This window comes from Euphorbia lathyris, chromosome 6, assembly GCF_963576675.1.
Source record: "Euphorbia lathyris chromosome 6, ddEupLath1.1, whole genome shotgun sequence".
Lineage (NCBI taxonomy): Eukaryota > Viridiplantae > Streptophyta > Magnoliopsida > Malpighiales > Euphorbiaceae > Euphorbia > Euphorbia lathyris.
The window spans coordinates 28,160,010-28,183,037 of record NC_088915.1 but is presented as its reverse complement, the minus strand read 5'-3'; the positions used below and the strand labels follow the sequence as shown (position 1 = coordinate 28,183,037).

At 37.8% G+C, this 23,028-nt stretch overlaps 1 long non-coding RNA gene across 1 annotated transcript; it reads right to left on the bottom strand.

Moving 5' to 3' along the window:
* Window positions 1-9,094: 9,094 nt before the first annotated feature.
* On the bottom strand, window positions 9,095-9,686 carry LOC136232237 (uncharacterized). Its single transcript, XR_010690414.1, has 2 exons — window positions 9,562-9,686; window positions 9,095-9,492 (listed from the first exon to the last, which is right to left on the bottom strand). It is a non-coding gene; the product is annotated as an uncharacterized lncRNA (long non-coding RNA).
* Between the last annotated feature and the right edge of the window lie 13,342 nt (window positions 9,687-23,028).

Here is a 23,028-nt window from a genome sequence, read left to right as displayed (position 1 = left end):
CACCAAGAGCATGGTATGGGAAAATAGCAGAGTTTCTGATTCAAAGTGGCTACATGATGGCACCAGCTGATTCCAGTTTGTTCGTGAAGGTCCAAGGTGAGAAGTTGGCTATAGTATTAGTTTATGTTGATGATCTAATCATTACAGGTGATGATGTTGCTGAGATCAATCAAGTCAGAGCCAACTTATCAGTGCGATTTCAAATGAAATCACTGGGAGAGTTAAATCATTTCCTTGGTCTTGAAGTTGAGCGCACGAAGGAAGGGATTTTCTTATGTCAGCATAAGTATGCTAAAGATCTTTTGGAGAAGTTTGGGATGCTCGAATGCAAGCCTATTACAACTCCAGTAGAAGTACACGTAAAGTTATGTTCCACTGAAGGAAATGACTTAGAAGATGCTACGATGTATAGACAGCTAGTTGGAAGCCTGATCTATCTCACTCTAACGAGGCCAGATATATCATATGCAGTAAGTATGGTAAGTCGATTTATGCAGAATCCGAAGAAGCCTCATTTAGAAGCTATTCGAAGAATTCTTCGATATGTTCGAGGTACGATGGATTACGGTATTTTATACAAGAAAGGAGGAAAGAGTGAGGTGCGCGGATATTGTGATGCTGATTACGCTGGAGATCATGACACAAGACGTTCAACTACAGGTTATGTGTTTAGTCTTGGATCGAGACTTATATCTTGGTGCAGCAAGAGACAGCCTACAGTTTCATTATCAAGTACCGAAGCAGAGTACAGGGCAGCAGCAACAGCAGCTCAAGAATGTACCTGGCTAATACAGCTTATGAAAGACCTTTATCAGTCAGTCGATTACTCGGTACAGTTATATTGTGATAATCAGTCAGCGATACACTTGACTGAAAATCCAATGTTCCACGCAAGAACTAAACATGTGGAGGTGCATTATCATTTTGTACGAGAGAAAGTCCTACGTGGAGACATCAAGATGCAATATGTGAAGACTGACGATCAGGTTGCTGACATCTTTACGAAAGGACTAAACGGTCCAAAATTCGAAGACTTCAGAAAGCAACTTGGGATGACTAGCAAGTGCGACGTATTAAAAATCAATGTTGAGGGGGAGTATTGAAATATCAACATTGATTTTTATGTGGAAGTATCTAGCAAATTAGACTAATCTAAGTTCTAGATTAATCTATTTGAAATATATAAGATTAGTCATAAAAATCTTTAAAATGTGGTTCTAATTTATACAAGTTTAAGGCTATGATTTGTACAAGTTTGTGGATGAGATTTGTACAAGTTTGTGGTTTAAATTGGTTCCATCTTAGTATAAATAGGTAGTGAGGTTGTGAGTTTTGTGTGTGGAAAAATTGAGTTAAAGCTATATAGTTAAGTGATGTGAGTGAGTTCTTGATGAGAGTTGTGAAGAGTTATATATTCTTGTAAAATCATCTTTCAATAAATCTTATTTGTATTAAAATTAAGTCTTCCATTATTAACACTAGATGCTAATCTTTTAACTTATATGTTGTTCGGTTACATAGAATATTATAATAACTGAAATTGATAAAACCATACTTGTTTTAGTGGATTACTATACCCAGCCCCTATTTCATACCCTCAGTCCCGAAAAAAGACGAAACTGCCCCTAACAAAAAATTTGATTCCCCCAAACTCTCCCAAACTCATTTCTTTTCGAAATCAGAGATTACACGTATAATGGCGAGCAATCCGTCATCCACGAGAAGAGACGAGAACGACCAAGCCGCTAAAGTCGAGGTATTTTTTTCGTTTGAGCATAACTGTTTTCGGATTTATTTTTGCAAAAATTAGGGCTGTCAGACTATCGGACGTGTGAACATCACGCCCTACCACGTGGTGGGGCGTGATATACACACACCCCACCTTGTGGTGGGGCGTGATGCTCATACGCCCCACCACGTTGTGGGGCGGGATGCTCATACGCCCCACCACGTGGTGGGGCGTGATGTTCACACGCCCCACCTTGTGGTAGGACATGATGTACACATGCTCCACCTTGTGGTAGGGCGTGATATACACACGTCCAGTAGTCTGAAAATTGAATGTAGGGGTTTAGGCCCCGAAAAATTATCGAATTTGATCGTAATGGAGTCTAATTTTCATTAGTTATCATTCGCAAGTTCCGTTAGAAGACTTCAGAGGTAACAGTGTCGATTACAGTGGGGAATTTTATCATGTACAGACGTTTGAAACATACCAGGAAGCTGTAAACTGCGCAAAACAGACGGCAATTCGGCTTGGCTTCGAGTCAACTATAGCTTTTCACAGGACAAGGGGTAAGTTAAAATGGATATTGGTTAAATGTGCCTGTGGTATAAAGAATACTCAAAAGACTAGGGATATGGATATGGAGGAAGTAGTACGGAGGAATACGAAAACAAAATACTGTGGTTGCAAATTCCAGGTGAAGGTTCTGGAAATTGCTGAATTAGGGGGTTGGGTGGTGAATGGTGTTGCTGGAGAGAGAGGACAGCAGAATCATGGATTGATTGTATATAATTAGGGCTATCGACAGATGAGCGGACTAAGTCCCGCTTCAAAAAAAATTGTTCGTCAAATGAGTGCAGCTCAAGCAAAGCCTTGTGCTATTTTTATAGCAATTAAAGAAAAACACCCTGAAGATTGCCCAATCCAAAGACATGTGTATAATTACAGAGGAAAAATAAGGACTGAGAGTTTTGAAGGTCGGGATGTAATCAGTTAGTTTTATCGGCTTGCTATAGATATAGATTACATACATTGGACGTAAGCGGAGTCGGGCAGCAATGTTGTGACTCATCTCTTTATGGCACATCCTACTTTGATCACCCTGTTCCGATCCTACTACTTGTTTGTTGGTGTGGATTCAATATATAAAACAAATAAGTATAAAATGCCATTTTTTTTTGAGATCATTGGAATGATGCCTTCAAACAAGAACTTTTTTATTGCCTATGCAATTATGAAGGATGAGACTCAGGGTAGTTATATGTGAGTTTTAGGAAAATTGAGGCTTTTTCTTGGAGCTGATGTGCATCCGACAGCCATTGCTACTGACCGGGAGTTAGGATTGATGAGACCGGTTAGTGAGGTTTTTCCTGAAACTCATCATTTATTGTGTACATGACATATTAATAAAGATGTGGAGGATAGAGTAGGCAAGTTGATTGGAATGAAGGATTTTGGAGAAATTTTTAAGAATACCAAATGGAAAAAATAATTGAAGCGCCGACAGTAGCCGAATATGAGGAGACAGTGATAAGCATGAAGAATACTTCTACCAAATGGCCTCGTGTGATACAGTATGTGAAGACCACATGGCTAGTGCATAAGGAGAAGTTCTGTCGAGCGTGGACGAACAATGTGTTGCACTTAGGAAACACAACAACATGTCGAGTAGAGAGTTCACATGCACAGTTGAAGTAGTGGTTGAATTCATCTACTGGTGCACTCGATACAGTGTGGGCGAAGGTGCACAAGGACATTGAGGCTCAGATTAATGAGATCAAGTAAGACATTTTTTTGTTATTAAATTTAATCTTTTTAATTGTAATAAATTAGTTTTGTAATGTTTTACTGTATATAAACAGATACTCACTTGAGGAATCGAGATGAAGATCTGCGGTGTCTCACTGTGTAGCTCCTTTCACTTACCTCAACTTACATGTTTCACATTACTGTTTGCGTGTACTGTATGATGAGATGGTGCATATGCACGAATTGAGTGTGGATGTGTTTCAGCAATGCGGATGTGTGTTGCCCATGACTCATGGTATTCATTGTGCCTGTGAAATTAAAAAAATATATTGATTCAAATACGTCGGTTAGTGTGGAGCGCATCCATCCTTTTTGGAGAACTCTTGCATTTGATGGTTTGAGTGACATACCAGTTACTGCTCCCGTATATGGTGATGGGTCCGAGGATCACCGGTATTTTCACTCTCTTGTGGAAAAGGTTGACAAATTAGATCCTGCAATGGTGCGTAGCATATCTGTCTACATCCATGATCAAATTAACCCAGATCAAGGCAATTACAAAGAACCCGAGGTCAAAGACACAGTTAGGGGTAGACCAAAGGGGAGTTCATCTACGAAGCGAAATCTGAGTGCATGGGAGTACAGTCAGGGTGCACATGGCCGTGCTCAGTCTTCTACTTTGAGAAGTAGTCGTAGTCGAGGCCGAAGCTCATCGTCCTCTGTACATAACAATGAGATGTCGGGTATATTTTATTTTTGTAATAAATAAGTTCATGTTAAAGTAAATATATTATCACTAACGAACTTCATATGTTCATATTTGCAGCCGGATTTGATGCGGATATCAGCGGATACCAACATTTACATAGGGTTCAGGGACTAATCGTACCATATATTACTGGATACCTAGATGTTGTATCAGATGGTAACTATGGATTTCGTGTTTTAGCCGACGCCATCACAAATAATCAGGAGGAGTGGAAGCTGTTGAGAGTGCTTATAGAAAATGAGGTGCAGACCCACAGTGATCTGTATGAGCCAGTGTTCTGGAACTGAGTAGATGATGCCCTTATGCATGTTAGATGGACAGGGGCGGGGTGTGGTCAATCTCACTGGATGGTGAGTCCGGATGACTTATATGCTGTTGCATCTATGTTGAATGCATTGATATTCCTTTTTATTGCACCACAGTTATGATGTTGTACTATACTGCCGATGCGTTCGGACAATGGAAGACCACCGGAGCGAAAGATTGTCATTTGTCATTTGGGGAGTTATGAACACTACATACATCTTTATTTAAGACCTGGATTTCCAGTGCCTCCCATTGCCAGCCAATGGCATAGATTTCGTGATCCGAGTGTTCGTCACTTGGACAATATTTATGCTGACCGGAGAGCGGTTTGGACTAGATTACATTGATGTATACGAATTTATATGTTTTAATTGATAATATTTATTCATGAACTTATATTATTGTTACAGGTTTTAATTAAAATTGTATGGTATTTACAGGTTTTAATTAAAATTGTGTAGTGTTTACAGATATTTACAGGTTTAATTGAATAACGGGCTAATTTTTTTTGCTCTCCCGATACGCGGGCGTGTGGCTATCACGCCCCACCGTGTGGCTATCACGCCTCATCACACGGTGGGGCATGTGGCTCCAACAAAATAATTATATTGTTCCAACAGAATACTTATATTGTTCCGACAGTGTACGAAATTGTTTCAAATCAGTGTACCATTTGTTCCAACATAATACTTATATTGTTCCAATAGAATAAATCAGTGTACCAATCGTTCCAAATCAGTGTACCAATTGCTCCAACTCAGTATACCAATTGTTCCAACAGAATTAATTCTTATACTCTTCCAACAGAATAAATCTGTGTACTAATTGTTTCAAATCAGTGTACCATTTTTTTCAACAGAATACTTATATTGTTCCAACAGAATACTTATATTGTTCCAACAGAATTGTTATATTGTTCCAACAAAATACTTATATTGTTGGGTCGTATCGAGATTCCTTACAGTTTAGTCTCAATAAATCATTTTTCTTAATTTTATCAATTTTACATACTTCAACAATTTATTGGGACTAAACCGTAAGGAATCTCACTTTGAGTCAAGAATTAAAGTTTCTTAGAATGATGTTTTATATTTTTTGAAAATTTTCTAGACATTTTTTTCTCACAGAAAAACAGCCACAGGATCGCCGGATTTCGTTCACCGGAAATTTTTTTACCTGAGCTTTTGGGATCTTAAAATGACCGTCTAATTAAGACGAGTCCAATGGTATAAAAATTTTCGAAAAACGAGGTTGGAAAATTCGGAAAAATGCATTTTAAAAAAAAGAAATAAAACAATTTTCTCTCTTCTGAGATGATATCAGCACTGACATCATCCTCTTTCTTCATTCTCTTCTGCGAATCATTCTTTTCTTTTTATTTACAAATTTGTCACATTCCCTTATTTAATTATAAAATTGGTCATTGTTACACCATAAGATTTTTGTCACACCTATATATATATAAGTCACTGAAATTGGGTGAAGTAATGTAAAATTGGGTGAAATTATTAAATTTTGTTAAAATTGACTGAAAAAAATCTGAAAAAAAAGTAATGTAGGAACAATATGATATAATCAAATAAAAGAAAAAAAATGTGATTGAAATTGGTGAAATCGACTGAACACCAAAAAATCCTGCCCCATTTCTCTTTGAACATAGCCAACAAATAAAATAAAAATTGATGACGTAGGAGCAATTTGATATAATTAAATAACGACAAATAAAACTAATAAAAAGAATATAAAAAAATGAAGAGGATAGAAGAAGAGCTAAAGTTGAAATAAAACCCATGTGGTTTCACTAATTTTCAGATAAAGGATTGTGGTTTACTTTTTTTCAAAACGAGGACTCAGGTTTTCAACTTTTGCAAAATAAGGGCTTTTTCAATTGATAATATTAAAATCACCCTTAACAACTTCAAAAATGACATATTTTAAGAACTACTAATATTCTAAGCAACTTTAATTCTTTAACTTTTTTATTTCAAGATTATTTAGATTATGTTTGGTAAAGAGAGAGAAAGTTAATGTTTAGAGAGAGAAAGTTCCAAAAAACATGATTTTCTAAAATCGAAAATGTAGTTCCATAGAAAATATGACATTGAACAACTTTAATTCTTGAAAATTTTCATTTTCAAGTCGTTAAAGATAGTTTTAATAGCATTATTAAAAGTGCGAAACCTCAATCCTCGTTTTGACAAAAAGTAAACCACAGTCCTTTATCTGAAAATTAGTGAAACCACAAGGGTTTTATTTGAACTTTCCCCTATAAAAAAAGCAACAACAGTAATTTAAATGGACTAAAATTGATCCGAAAAAATGATATCTAAAATTGAATGACATTTTCTGAATAGTTTAGTGTTTTTTTTTCTAAAAAAAAATTATATAAAAAAATATAATAATAATTTTAAAATTTCGTGTCATTTTTTGTTATTTTCGGGTTAGTATATCAATCCTAATCCAGCCTAAAAATTTGTTTGTCATTTTCGTATCAATCCAAAAATGACATATTACCTATTAAGTTAAATCCAAACACTAAAATTTCATATCGTTTTCGTGTCGTGTAATTGGGTCATGTGTAGTTTTGCCACTACTAAAAATTAGGATGGCAACGGGTACTGTACCTGCGAGTACCCGACACTATCCGACCCTAAACAAACTACTTGTATCCTGTATCAAAAGGTACGAGACGGGTATATGATCAAAACTATTACCCGTGACAATTATGGGACAGGTATGAGAATACCCCCCAGGGCACCCGTTACCCGTCATAAATCTTATATATATTAAAAAATATTATTGTTTTTAGAAGTAAGATGTGAGATTCAAACTCCAACTTTTTGTTCTTCAACAGTCAAATGATACCATTAAACTACTTTATCGATTAAGGTTCAATTTGTTCAATTTTTAGATGAATGATACATGACTTGATTTCACGGTTTTAAATGATGGTTTATGTTAGCCGATCCCGAATTATTTCGGGACTAAGGTTTTGTTGTTGTTGTTGTTATACTTTGTTAAATTTGTAATATTTTTTATTTTATGTATTGATTCCTAATGGGTAAAGGTACCCGCGGGTATCCATAAATTAAATGGGAAAAATATGTGATGCAAAAAATATATTTATTAGGATAATGAAATAGGTACGAGTAATTAAAGAATAAACAGATAAGAGTTTAAGGTTTGCAATGCTCCAATGGTTATCCTAACCCTTGCCATCCATGCTAAAAATAAGTTAGAATTGAAAGCAAAGTTGGAGAAAGTCCTAAAACAAAAGGAAAAGGACAGAGAGAAAGGCAGTAAGCATAAACATACAGAAATTGGGAAAACGACTCCCCCACGTGTACGCTCCACCATTTCACTCCATTGCTTTTCTCAATGTCCTGCTATACATTCCCAATTCCATATACCAGTAATTATTATTATTAATTTTCTTTTTTTTTTGGTAGTAAAACTTGGTAAAACGCAAGAAGAATATAGACGAGACATTTCAATTAAATTGTCACCTCTCACTTATCCAACACCAAACAAATCCAAACTTTATTAAAAGAGAAAAGGAAAAATATATAAACAAGAAGAGAAACTAACAAATTTGAACGGTTAAAACAACAACATTGTTATCTGAATTTGATCGCATGTCTCAACCGTAATGATGATCCGACGTTATATTAGAGCATGTAAAACAATAAGCAAGTCAGAAGGGATCTGAGTCCGGTAAACCCGCTCTGATACCTAAGTCAGTTTATGATCTAGGACCGAGTGGAAGGAAGTGAACTAGTTTAGAGATAGTAGTTAACGTACCGAACCTTGTGCTTATACCTATGTATTTATAGTGCATGATTAGGTTTAAGGGTTGTCACCTCTTTAGGAATCCTTACAAACTTATGATTCCGTATTCCTCAAGGATTCTCAATCCTAAAAGGAATCTTTTATTTCGTAGGATTCTAGAAGGTCATTTGATGTGTTGAGGCTTGGACGTTTGGTGATGGACCACCGCTCGTTTGGGCTTGGGTCGCACCAATGGTTTCCGTCCTACCGAGACCGTTTTGTACATTTGTTATGTGTGGACCTGGTCTGTAACGAGGGTAGTGATGACGTCACACACGTGATATCATTTAGCTCGATATCAAATAATAATTAAATTAAAGAATTACAAATTGAAGGAGTAGAGCTCCACCAAATAATGTTATAAACTCTAACTCCATATCTTACTAGAACATTCACAGTTCGATTGCCTGTAGATGTGCGACACAACAACTTACATGGAAGTGATATGCTTTAAATAGTCCAACCAATCCTCTCTCATAACCCACAAAACCGCGGTAGGTTGCTTAATGAAATTCACTACATAAGTAGAATCACACTCAAACATAGATGAAGCCAACCCTTAGCAAAAATTGTTGCTCTAAGTTTAGCGATCTAAGCATAAGACTACTTATCGAGAATGCAAAACAACATATGGGAAACCATGTTATTGCAAGCATAATGGATTTTATACATTATGAAAGGTAGGTGGAGGGGGCACCCCATCCAGACGATAAATCAAAGGAAAAGAAAAGTTAATTTCATTAATTTTATGAAAAAGTATTACATAAAAATTAACAAAATTTGGACGAAGAAGCTAGAATCCCCACATCTCATCGGCTCTAGAAGTAGAGGCGTCGTCAGCTAGATCTGGAGTAGCTACGTCTTTTCCATGGGCATGAATGCCTAAACGAAGTGCATCTTTTAAGGTCACAGCCTCCTTCTACAGTTCCTGAATGCGGGCATCCTTGGCCCTCAAGAGGTCCTCACATAAGTAGATATTTTGTCAAGGGTAACCAACCATATAAGTAGATATTTTGTCAAGGTAACCAACATTCCACCTGGTGACTATGTGGAGATATAGAAGAGCGGCCAACAAAGCTTTCAATGGGGAGATTGCAGAAGAATGAGGGTTTGGCTGCAAAAAAGAAGATGAAGTAATAACAAGAAACACATATATAAAAAGAAGGAATAAGATAAAAATTACCATAGAGGACCCGACAAGAGCATGAAGAGGCCGCTTGATCGCCATCATATCATTCTCAGAGACTCAAATCCGTTTAGGGGGGAAATAGATGATTGGCGAGCCGAAGGACCTATAGATTGCCTTCCTATTAGCATTTTTGGAACTGTAAAAAAAGAGGCATTTCTGAGAAAAAAAATCATATTAAAGCAAGCATGCTTTATACATACATATCTACAAAGAAAAGGGCGACAACAAGCATGGCAAGTATGGGTGGCAACGGTGCGGTGTGGGGATGTGGATGCATTTTCCACTTCGTCCCTAATGTTTAAGGGAACGGTTTTGGGGAATCCCCATTAAATGATTCAGAGATTTTTTCATTTCTGTCCCCTCCCCATGCGGATCCCCAACTTGACCTACACGAGAAGGGAAAGATCAAAGGTGAGGTGGGAAATGCCCCGCACGAACTATCTGATCAAGTTTTCTTTTTCCTATCACAGGCAGATGTCAAAGCCCTCTTTGGTCGCGTACATGCTCCGTTACAGCTTCGTTCATGCGCCAATCAATTGACAGTGAAGCAGAGGAGAATCTCCATACTAAAAATATAATAACATTAATTAAAAAAAATACAATTAAACACTGATAGGATTGCAGCAGTTAGAAAATTGTACAAATGACATATAGGCGGAGTAGAAGTGAACATGAACATTAGGGTCCATGAATTCCAAAACCTTAAGATCATCAAAATTTAGCTACATTTTAAGAACCCGGCCTTTGAAAAAACATAACACAAACAAATAACCTATAGTTTTACCAATAATTTACTTTAAAGATCAAAAACATATTCATTTATAGCACAATATGAGTAAGCTTCAAAACTCATTAATAACACAATATGATCCAAGTGAAAGTTTACAGCAACATGATTAACATGATTATGATAACATGGAGGCCATCAATATGATTTCTGACAATCATGCTATTTGTCGGAATAGCCGTAACCTCATTAGAGCTATTAAAAGACTTTGCTCCTCCTTTGAGTTCATTAAGTTCAACCACATCTTCAGAGAGAAAAACCGGGTTGCTGATTGCTTGGCGGCGGCTGGTCATTCAGGGTTGCTGGGTGTCACTACCCTTTCTGAGCCTCATTCCTTTCTCTCGTCTCTTCTTTTAGAAGATAGGATCGGGGTCAGCCTTCCCAGGCTGATCCCGGGTTAGGTTTTCTTTGTTTGTTTTTCCTTTCCTGTTTCCACCAAAAAAAAAGAAAATTAACATGATTAACAACAAAACCACCATAAATCCTAATATTAATTTAACACATAAACCTAAGACTGTAACTTAAAATATTAGCAGCAGATATATTAAAAACATATATGAGTAATGTTTAGTATTAATAATCAATTTTTTATTTTGAAATAATTAGTAGTGAGTAATTATTCAGGATCCTCACAGGGAATTTTCAGGGATCCCTACGGGGATTTATATGGGAGCAGGGTTGGGATCCCCATGGGATGGATACAACATTCCCCATCCCTATTTAGGATTCGGGGAAAAAATGTCTCCCGTCCCCATCCCCACTTTTTTCGGTTATTCTTCATCCCTGTTGGTTTGGGTACCCACGGTTTTCGGATAATCCCTTCCCGTTGCCACTCCTAATGTCAAGTACCTAATAAAAGCCCAGTAAGTGAAAAATGGAGATAGATGGATCCATTTTCCTGGTGAATCAATAGACAATGAGAATAATAAGCTTGTAATATTTCAAAGCAAACCTAGAGACCCCCGATAACTCTAACGGCTGAGTCACACATCCTAGTTTATAAAAAAAAGAGCATCGGGCATGCTAGGTGTGAGCGGCCGCGGAACCCGATTACCCTTTACTCCCGCGAGGGAGGAGATGGATTTCCGGTAAATGGGATTCCGTTTTTACATAACACCATCACTTACCGTTTTTAAGGACGACGCTTAGCGTGTCCCTTCCGGTGTATGCATTCTTTATGTTTTATATCTTAACCTCTTATCATATTTTAGGCTAAGGTATTTATATCAAAGTCGCCACCCGAATTGGATGCTCGGGAACATATTAAAAAGTTAGATAGCACACAGGCTCACAATATGCTATCTCTTCAGAGTTAGGTTCGGGACTTAATCGATTATAAGAATCTGATTAATAAACACGTAGGCTTGTCTTTCATTAAAATACCAAATATTTCTATTCCAGACTCAGTTTAGATATCGTTCGATCGTTCGAAAGCGATAAATAAATACTGAAATATAAAATTACTACATCAATTCACAAATGACACAAATAACCCTAATACATCAAGTCTAGCCCTAGGAATTAAATCTATTAAACCTACAAGACAATAAACGTTAGCTGTGGGTACTTTGGGACCCGTCTTTCGGATTTAACTACGACGCCGAACTCGATCAAGTAGGACTCATTTATTCCTAAGATCTAACACGTAGCATGCAATTATTTTGAAGCCTAATTTAGATGTCTAGATGGATTTTAATAGAAATGACTAAAATACCCCTATCTTGGGATTGATTTTATCTTCATTTGCAAAGATGGCTGAAATGTATTAAATTTACCGAATAAACAGAAAACCTAAACTACCAGGACAAGAAAACAAGATTCTGCCAGAAAAGCTTCCTGTCACCGATATGGGGAGATCCTCGATCGACAATGGGGATCCTTGACCGAAGAAGACATCTTTGATCGAGGAAGACTTTTCAGACAGCCCCTCTGTTTTAGTGTTAAAACTAGAAAACAATGGGAGAAATACGAAATTTAAATGAACAACGTGCAAACAGTAGGGAATTGGCTTTTAAAACCCTTCAGATGCTACCTTTGAGACGCTTTTCCAGTTTTCATGTTTAGTAGGCTGACGAACGCGTGATTGAGACCTTGAGCAGCAACCCAGACCCGTGCAACAAGCAATTGAAGTGATAAAAAATGTGGCATCCCACGTGCTTAGACCGAAAACCTCCAAATTGAAGTAGATTTGACCCAAAAATGTCAATTCTGGAAGTGTAATGACTTCAGAATTGACGTTTAATGAAGAACAGTTGTGATAAACGTGTTTCTTCAAACTAAAACTTTGTAATTTTTCGTATTTGGGTGTTTGAACCTCTCAAAATGTGTTTTGGTAAGATTTGTGTAAAAACCTCACAATTTCACTCAATTTCACTCACTTTCAAGTGGTTTCAAATGGATTTCACTCTTTTTCTTTCTTTCTTTTGATTTTTGCTCTAAAAAATGATTTCTGAAGTTCTGTCCCCTCACCCTCGGCAGTTTCTGCCTTTCTTGTAGTGGGAATAGGGAAAAGAACCGCCAGAAAACTGATTAAAACTGCCCGAAACTGTCAAGATCACCGATCAAAGACCCTCATCCTCTATCGAGGAACAGGTCTTCGATCGAAGGGCATTTTTTACTTCGAGTATTTTTTATTTCAGAAATGATAAATCAAGATAGAATAAAATGAAATGAACTAAAATGACTCAAAAAATGGGGTCTGGGTCCTTAGCTCGTATCTCGCACAGTGCGTCGTGTGGAGTCCACCTACACCAACTGTTAGCTAGAGTGTAACGTAAACTCATCACTAGGGCCGAAAAAATTCCATGCTCACACTAGGCTTTCTCATACACAAAGTGACTAGAAAATCAAAAGAAAAAAGTTGATTAACACAAATATAGAAATAACAGTGCTTCGAAGATTCTGGAGTGGAGTCTGGAGTGGAGTCTTATCGTCTCGAATGGCTCGAATATGATGACCGGAGAGAGGAAAAAATGTGGTCAGAACTTCTCTAAAATAATAGGTTGGGTGGTACAAATAATTAAAAATGTAAAAGGTTAAGGAATGTCTTAGGGTTTTACACAACCATTATAAACATATCAAATTCAGCCAAAATGATGGATGAATTTGGACAAAAGACATATGAAATTCCTTCAAAATCAAAGAGAGTGGAACAAGAGGATAAGCAAACCTTAGGCGAATTTGATCATCGTAAATAGTAAAAGAATCTGAGATCGAAGATTATGTCTGGCTTCGATAATGGTTGAAGTCCATCGCATGAAAGCTATGGAATTGAGCATGCAATTGAAAAAAGATGGTAGAAGAAAACAAATTTTGTACACAAAAGACGTCAAGATGAGCACTTGAATTTGAGATTTTTTCTTCCCCAAAATGATAAAGGCCTTTTTATGTTTAATTTCTTCCACAGAAATAATGTCCCGACTAGGTTATTGATGAGCAAAGTGTTGGAAATTAGGCTAAGGTATAGCAGCGGAAATATAAAAATTTTAACCTATTTCCATAAACCACAAGATCCGTTAACCGTTATTTCATATAAAGAAGGATAAGAAGAATTACCTTTTGATGATCAATCTACCGTTGTTAATGAAGTGCCCACAACTCTTCTCCGAGGTCCCAAACACGAAATAAAACACGGGAAGATTAATTTAGAATCAACCGTTGAATAGAAACCAAAGTAGATTGCCTCTAACTAATCAACACAAGATCAAGGATAAAAGAAATAGATGAAATCAATTGATCGGAAAGAAGCCGTAGAAAATCTCGTCCTCGAACTAGGGGTGTCGAAATTCTCTCTCTCTCTTTAATGTATGATTTCGAAAATCACTAGGGCTTGCTCTCTTGGGATTTCGAAAATCACTAGGGGAGGGGTATTTATAATCTCTTGTATCTAATCCCTAGTTAGATAGAATTAGGTTACTGAATAGGAATTCAATTCGGAATAGAATTCCTAATTATTATCTCATTATATATCTAATATATTAAGGATAATAATAATAACCTTATTGGATAATAATAGGAGTATTATAATCTAATTAAAACTCCTAACTTATTTATCTCTTAATTAATTTAATTCATAATCCTAATCCAATTAGGTTTAACAAAATCAAATTAATTATTCATGTATATCACTACATGAATTTCGACCCCCCCTTGGTCCATGTGCCTTATTGGGCTCAATTGGGCTTCCATCAATTAATTAACATCTATCTCTCTTTTAGGTTCCAAGTCTTATGTGTGACCCATTAGGTTCTTATTGCTTCTAGCCGTATGCAACGTTATTAAATTAATTTTCAAAGAATTATATTTAATCTTTGCATAACGGAATGATGTACAGAGTATGTGATTAGCAAGTCCGTAATCATTCCCCCAGAGCTATAAGAAGACAGGTTGATTCTGTCGTTAACCTTTCCGTATTAGTTACAGTATAATTCGATCCTTTATCAACTACATCCTTGAACTGAATCTTATGACTATGGGTGATGTCAAGTCACATATAGCGAGACGTTCATTTTACTTGTACAGACCGAGTCAACTCAAATGGATAGGTTAAGTGAAATCTGTATTTCAAGTCTTAATCTATCACCTTGCAAGGATTTAGAGTCGAGTCTTCCACAAGCGATCCTTGGATGTATCTCCCATTTATCGGGAGTGATAAATGCTCAATCCAATATATAACGATCCCGCAATCACTTCCTGTGATACCCAACGTCTACTGTTCACACCCCAGAGTCATCTCTGTTAAGGATCGTGTTACACCAGAGTCAAAGCATCACATTCCGTAATCCAGAATACCAATTAATATTCCTTTGAGTCTGAGGATTAGTTATACCTATTAATACCAATGAGATGAAAAGGTGACAAGGATGAATCTACCCATCCTGTTATCTCAAATCGGATCCCCAATCCTAATGAACAACTTTTCATCGGATCTATGTAACTGTCCAGATATCTGTATATATGAAGCTTGTGAGATCAGCTTTCTATCGGACAGAAGACATTGTTACATACAAGTCTCAACAGTGATATATCAATCCTAAACATATCACTTGACTTGGGGTGGTTTTAAGTTTATTAGTTTATTATAAAGTTTTGTCTCACTTCATGCTTGTATAAACACTTTATAATCACTTTAAATAAACTTACAGATTTCCTTTTATTAGACTTTATTTAGTGCTTAAAAGGGATTGCCTTTATATAGTTATAAAACATATATCTCATTAAAAAAAATAGTGTATTATAAATATGTTGGAGGATTTAACAACAAATCTACACTTTACGGGCTCGGAAATGGATCTGGTTTTTATGCTTCTCAGACTCGATCAAAAGATGGTCTACCATTCTCCACTGCTTCAAGCGTATTCCAGATGCCACAAATGACTGAACAAATGATGCGATTAGAGCGTGACATGCAAAGTCTTATAGCTGATCAACAAGCAACTCAGTCGCATCTGGATGGGGTCAAGTCTAGTCTTGAAAACTGTGATAGATTGGTTAGAAATCTGAGTTCTAAGATGGAGATATTGCATACAAACATCGTATCATCTAATGAATCACGTGGATCGCAATCTCCTCCATAAGTCCATGTATTTAATTTATCCTAAATGTTTTTTTTGTATGGTGTGGTTTGTAGTTGGTCTAGTACATTGGTTGAAATTTTGTAGTAAGCTTTAGCAAGCTCAACTCTTCCACTGAATTCTTCAGATACATTAGTCTAGATTTCTAGGTAGAAGATGGTCAATTAAGTTTTTTAACATGCTTAATTAATTTAATTGTTTTGTTAAAACATACATTTTTTTTCAAGTAACTGTATTATGAAATACATTTTTCTAACTGCTTTATTGTTAAGAAAAAAATCGATGCATGCATCTCTACAGTCTGGTAGGTTGTAAGTTGTAATGAACAATGATACTTTGGGTCCTCTCCATCCAGATGGAATTATATATATATATATATATCAAAATGTGTATTGAGATGACATTATAATTTGGTATCTTGATACAGATTGAAAGCGATAAAGTGAAGGTTTTAATCGTAAACCAACAAAGATGTTCTTCTCTAGCTAAACTAAAGGAGTGAATCCCAAGATAAAGGTATAAACTTTGAATTCTCAAAGAGAAAGTTTAAATTGATCAAAAAGTTCCTCTTCCTTACAAAGACGAGGTTTAAATACTTCCCCTAAAGAAAACTAAAAGGCATAATTACCCTTACTAAAGTTACAACTAAAGAAAGAAAATAAAGGATAAATTAGGCAGAATTATATCCTTCCTTTTGAAGGAAAGAAATCTTGTAAAATAGGCAGATTATATATCCTTCCTTGTGAAGGAATAAAGACTTGTAGAATAGGTAAGATGTATATGATTCATTGTGAAGGAAAGAAAGCTTGTGGCTATCCTTCCTAGACAAGAAAAGAAACTTCACTCCTTGGAAAGGAAGTAGTCTTTAGGATCCGCTTTAGTTATTCATCCAACATATGTCATCAGGTGCACATGTTGTTTTTCTTGTCTACATCTGAAGATGATCTGCCAGGATTCAAAGTAGAGTGGGATCTGCCAAACTGGGTCGTAATAGATACAATGGGTAGATCTGTCAAAGTAGATACATCGACGGAGATACAACGAATAGATAGACCAAGGTAGATCCACCCAAGTATATACTGGAAGTAGATACGTCGATGAGTAGATACGCCAAAGTGGATACGTCGAAGTAGATCCACCCAACTAGATACTTGAAAGAGATACATCAAAGTAGATACATCAAGTAGATCCGCCCAGGTAGACCCGCCCAGAAAAAAGATAGATTATAACTTTTATGTGTGTCTTTCTCCTCTTCTAAACCACTTCCCCCACATATCTGACAAAATCTGTTACCTTATTACTTCCCTAATCTCGAATTGGAACTTGCTGAAAAGATGTCCTTATCATATCTGCACTACCATTCTTATTGATGTTGTAAGAGTGAATAAATTGGAAAAAAGATTAGATTTTTATTTAGTTTTGCGCTCATCACTATGTTATATTTTTATAACTTTTAATTTGCTTGTTTTTCCTTTTCTTTTTAGGTCTTTGATCTGTTTTAAAAGGATGCAATGCATGTTGTTGAATATATTATGGCAGTGTGGAACATATGCATGTGTGTCGAAGTATTTTGAAAGAGCGCCATCAAATGTTTTTTTGGTATGCATGCTACAATTTTTGGAGGCTAATTTTGCATAGCATCTAAATTTTTTGTAGATTATTAGAATGTTATGCAACTAATTAATTAGCTTAATTTTGTAACTATGATCTTATATATTTTGGATTTTTATTAATATATTTTAGTTTAAATTATATATATATATATATATATATATATATGAGAGGGCTCTTGTAAGAACCTTTTTTTAGGTGAGAAAACTTCCTTATGGTGAGAACACTCAAAACTACGTCGTTTTGAGTATGAAAATTAAAAAAAATCGCTACTGCTTATGGGGTTCAAACCTTAGACTCTTAATCTACACAACACACTACTTACCACTGAGCCAATTGTTTTTCTTGCGTATTATGTCGCGCACTGCTCTTTTAGCTTCTATTGTTTAATATTTGATGCATGCACTTATTAATATTGATTAAATAAAATATTTCTCTCTAATTCTTGTTCTCTCTGCGTTAGGTATTTCTCTTCGTCCCTCTCACGTCTTTGGTCGCTGCCGTGTTCACAATCACTGTGATCGGGTTTGTGCCTCACTGGACTTCACGTTTGAGGTGGTTCCTTCCGATCTGAGAGAGATTTTGAGGATTTGCGATGCCGAAAGATAGAGAGCATGAGAGAGATCGGGGAAGGGTGAGGGATAGGTCGGTGGAGAGGAGGCTTGGTGGTGCGGGAGGCCAATCGCTGCTGGGGAAGGTGGATCGGGGGGCTGGGGAGCGGCGTGGATCCGGCGGCGGATGGGGAAAAGGAAGGGGGTGGAGGGAAATCGGCGGAAGGAAAAGGGGAGGGGAGGGATTTAGGGATCCTGTATCCGGATCCGGGAAGGAGGGAGGGGTTAGGCCAGGGGTGTGGTGATGGGGTGCGGGTTGATGGGGTGGTGTTCCCTGAGGCGGAGAGGAAGGCCGCTGGGAGAGGGAAAAGAGTAGGGAATGGGGCGGATGTCCAGGAGGGAGGTTTGGCGGGCCAGGAGGATTATGCCGCCATGTTGGTAGGCGATGGGGGCCCGGCATTGGCCGATGGTGCCCGATCCATTGTGGATTTGACGTCTAGGGTTTTCGGACAGGAGATTAACAAAAAAATTAATGACCAAGGTGTTGGTAAAACTTCATGGGTAGATACGATAATGGGAGTAAGGGAGGAGGAACCTGTTTTAATTGAAGATATTACAGAAAATGAATCGGAGGAGGATTTTTTTGATTCGGATATTGAAGATGGAGAACAAGATGACCCGTTATGTCTAGTGATTAGGCTTTCCTCGAAAGAAAAGCGTGGCCTCAGGGCTAAATGGAAGTTGTCTTTAATTGTTACGGTGCTTGGAAAAAGAATTAGTTTTAATTATTTTGCTCAGAGAATCCAGGCACAGTGGGCAAAGAAAGGGAAGGTCACTATTACTGACCTAGAAAATGACTATTATGTAATTAAATTTACTAGGGCAGAAGACTATAATGCTATAATTAATGGTGGTCCATATATTATCTCTAACCATGTTCTGGCTTTAAGGCCATGGGTCCCTAACTTTAATCCACATGACTGCTCTGTGAATAGGATTCTCACTTGGGTGAGATTCCCAGGACTTCCTATTGAATATTATAATGAAAGCTTTCTTAATAAAATTGGTGGGCTTGTAGGTAGAGTTCACCATGTGGATAAAACTACCATTGGGGCAGTTAGAGGTAAGTTTGCAAGAGTTTGTATAGATATTGACCTGGCTAAACCCCTATTGTCTAAATTTTGTTTACAAAATACAGTTTATTTCATTGAGTATGAAGGGATCCATAAAATTTGTTATGAGTGTGGTATGTTTGGCCACACCTATGATGGTTGTTCTAAAAGAAAGAAGGTGGCTGAAGAGATTGTTGAAGCTAGTAGGTCCAGAGAAGAGGAAATAACTGTGGATGCAAGGAATTTTGGCCCTTGGATGGTAGCTAAGAGGTTAGGGAGAAGAAGGACACATGTTTCTGTAGTTCAGAATCGTCCACCTGACATTTCTAAGGATCCTGTTCAGGTTCTAAATGATCCAGGAAAGAAGGAGCTTCCAAATCTGAAGGAGATTAAGGACGCCAGCGCGGCTGCGGTCATTAGCCCAGGTTCTAGATTTGGGGCTCTAACCATTGAGGAGGACCAGGACTCTGAACTATCCAACGAGCATATTAATTCAAGCATGCCAGGGTTAGAATGGGTGGAGCCGTCAGATAGAAATGTTAAAGCTAACAACCCTCTATTCGACTCCAAAGAAGAGGTCCAGGCTTGTTCTCAGGTCCAGGCCTCACAAATTAAAGAGAAGAATAAAGAGGTTAGTATTCCTATAAACTGTATTGAGCCTAGAAATGAGAAGGCTATGAGGGTTAATAAAATAAATATGAAGAAATCTAAGGGTAATCATAAGAATAAACAAAGCTCATTGGAGCTGTTGGATAAAAGGGGACCTTCAGGCACCTCTTCGAGGCTCATTGGAGCCCCTAATAAATATCTAATTTAGGGTTTTGGGCCTGGGGTCAGTAGTCTTCCGTTTTATGGATTTGTTTGTTTGGAATGTTAGAGGAGCAGCTAGCAAGGCTACCCGCATCCATGTTAAAGATTTAATTAAACAGTTTAATCCTTCTTGCTTTGCTTTGCTGGAAACTAAGATAAGTGGAGTTAAAGCTGATGAGGTGGTTAGAGTGTTTAGGAAGTGGAATTGTGTTAGATCGGAGGCTACTGGCAGGTCGAGTGGGATTTGGCTTTTCTGGAAGCCTAATCTGGTTCAGTTTGAGATTATCAAAATTGATAAACAGTTTATTCATAGTAAAGTTACATTCCCTGGTAATAAACGTCTCTTTATCACTATTGTGTATGTTGATCCGGTTCTGGAAAATCGGAAATGCATGTGGGAGGCTTTGTTTTCTGTTAGTGCAAATATGGTGGAGGCCTGGTTGGTTGCTGGGGATTTTAATGATATTGCTATTATGAGCGATCAAAGAGGGGGTGGGAATCACTATATCAATAGGTGTCTTAATCATAAGAAGGATATGGACCTGTGTGGCCTAACTAGCTTTGGGGCTGCTGGCCATAAGTTTACTTGGAAGCGTAATAGTACCTTTGTTCGTCTGGACAAAGTCTATGCTAACATTATGGCTCAGAGCAGTTATCCGGATGCGGCAGTGTTAAATCTCCCTTTCCGTCATTCGGATCACTACCCTATCATGTTCAGGTTGGTGAGAGCTCTTCGGCCGAGAGGGGAGAGACCCTTTAGATATCTGGTGGCGTGGGAAACTCACCCTGACTTTAAAAACTTTGTACATGATAATTGGAAACCTCATTCAAATGTCTTACAGGCTGTTGGAGGTTTTAAAAGTAAAGTAGTTAGCTGGAACAAGAACATTTTTGGCCACATATTCAGGAGAAAGCAGAAGATTCTTAGAAGGATGGAAGGTATCCAACGTTGCTTGGAGATCAGATTTGATCATAGCCTGAGTTGTCTACTGAGATCCCTCCAGAATGAGTTGGAAGCAGTTCTGAAGCAAGAGGAGCTTCTCTGGTTCCAGAAATCGAGGAAAACGTGGATTAAGGAGGAAGATCATAATACAAGGTATTTTCATCTTTCTACGGTTATCAGAAGGCAGAGGAATATGATAAGGTTATATGAGGAGATCCGGCTCTTGGCTCTTAATTTCTATAAAGAGTTATATAAAGATGACCCGGTGGACTTAGATTGTGCTCTGGCTGTTTCTACTTTTCCTACGGTTGGGGAGGATAAGGTTATAGAAGCGTTTCACCCGATTGATCTGAAAGAGATTAGCAAGGCTGTGTTTAGTATTGGTGCTTCTAAAGCTCCTAGGGTTGATGGGCTTCTGGCTGGCTTTTATCATAAGCATTGGGAGACTGTTAAAGAGGGTGTTCACAGTTTTATTAAAGGGGTTTTTGAAGGCTCTGAGGATATTAGGCTTATGAATAAGACTCTTCTGGTCCTGATCCCTAAAGTGGAGAAGCCTTCCTCTTTCATTCAGATGAGACCTATTAGTCTTTGCAATGTGATTTATAAAGTGGTCACCAAAATTGTGGCTAGTAGACTTCGGTGTATTCTCCTGGAGATTATTAGCCAGAATCAAGGAAGCTTTGTCCCGAGAAGACAAATGATGGACAATATTATTATCGCACAGGAGATGGTTCACTCAATGAAGGTCAAGAAGGGGAAGCGTGGTATTGTGGCTCTCAAGCTGAATCTGGAAAAAGCTTATGATCGGATCAACTGGGGGTTTCTTCTGGATAGTTTGGAGAAAGCCGGGATTCCGAAAAAGTGGAGGAAGTTAATTGAGGATTGCATTTCTTCCCCGGTCTTTCAAGTTCTGGTTAATGGGGATATGTCTGAGGAGTTTTCTCCTGCCAGGGGCATCCGTCAAGGAGATCCTATGAGCCCGTTCTTATTTGTAATCGCCATGGAGAGACTTACTCACCTCATCCAGGATGTTGTTAATACTGGGAAGCTTCACCCAGTTGCCATTAATAAGTTCTGCCCTCCTATCACTCATTTGTTCTTAGCTGATGATGTGATGATCTTTGTGGATGGAAGTGAAGAGCAAATTGGTGTGATTATGGATATCCTTAATAACTTTTGCTCTGCTTCTGGTCAAAAACTTAACATTCAGAAGTCTAGGATGTTGTGCTCGAAAAACATGGACCAAAGGGTCTGTAAGAAGTTGAGTGAGATTTCGGGTATCCCTATGACTAGGGCTTTTGGTAAATACCTTGGAGTCCCCCTCCATAGTGATAGGGTTTCAAAGGCTTCCTTTAAAGAGATCTTTGATAAAACTAATAAGAAGTGTGCTAATTGGAAATCTAACTCCCTTCCGCTGGCGGGCCGTCTTACTCTAATCCAATCAGTGAACTGTGCTCTTCCAAATCATTTAATGCAAGCTTATAAGCTGCCGGAACCTGTTCTTAATGGCCTTGATAAAATCAATCGGCGCTTCCTATGGGGGGAACTCGGAAGAAAGAAATAAAATTCATCTGGTTCCTTGGAAGGAAGTCTGCTAGCCTAAAGATAGGGGAGGTTTAGGAATCAGGCAAGCTAGAGATAATAATAAAGTTCTGCTGATGAAGCTTCTGTGGAGAATGTGGCAGTCCCCATCTTCTCTTTGGGTTCGTTTGTTATGTGGTAAATACAGGAAAGATAAGGTTTTTGGGGGGCCAAAAGATAGAGTTCCTTGTTGCTCCTTCTTATGGAAAGGGGTTAATGCAGTTTTTTCTGAGTTCTGCTCTGGAATTGGTTGGTCGGTGGGTAATGGCAGATCTATTAGTTTTTGGAATGATACCTGGTTGGGGGGAAAGTCCTTATTAGAGGAGTGTGTGTCTCCTCTGCCTCTGGAGATCCGGCACTGGAGTATTGCAGATGCGGTGGACTCTGAGGGAGACTGGATTTGGTCCAAATTTGAGGCTTACCTTAATCTAGAGTCGCTCCTGAAGATCCGGGGTGTAAAAGTGAGAAATGAGGAGGATGATAAGGATAGTCA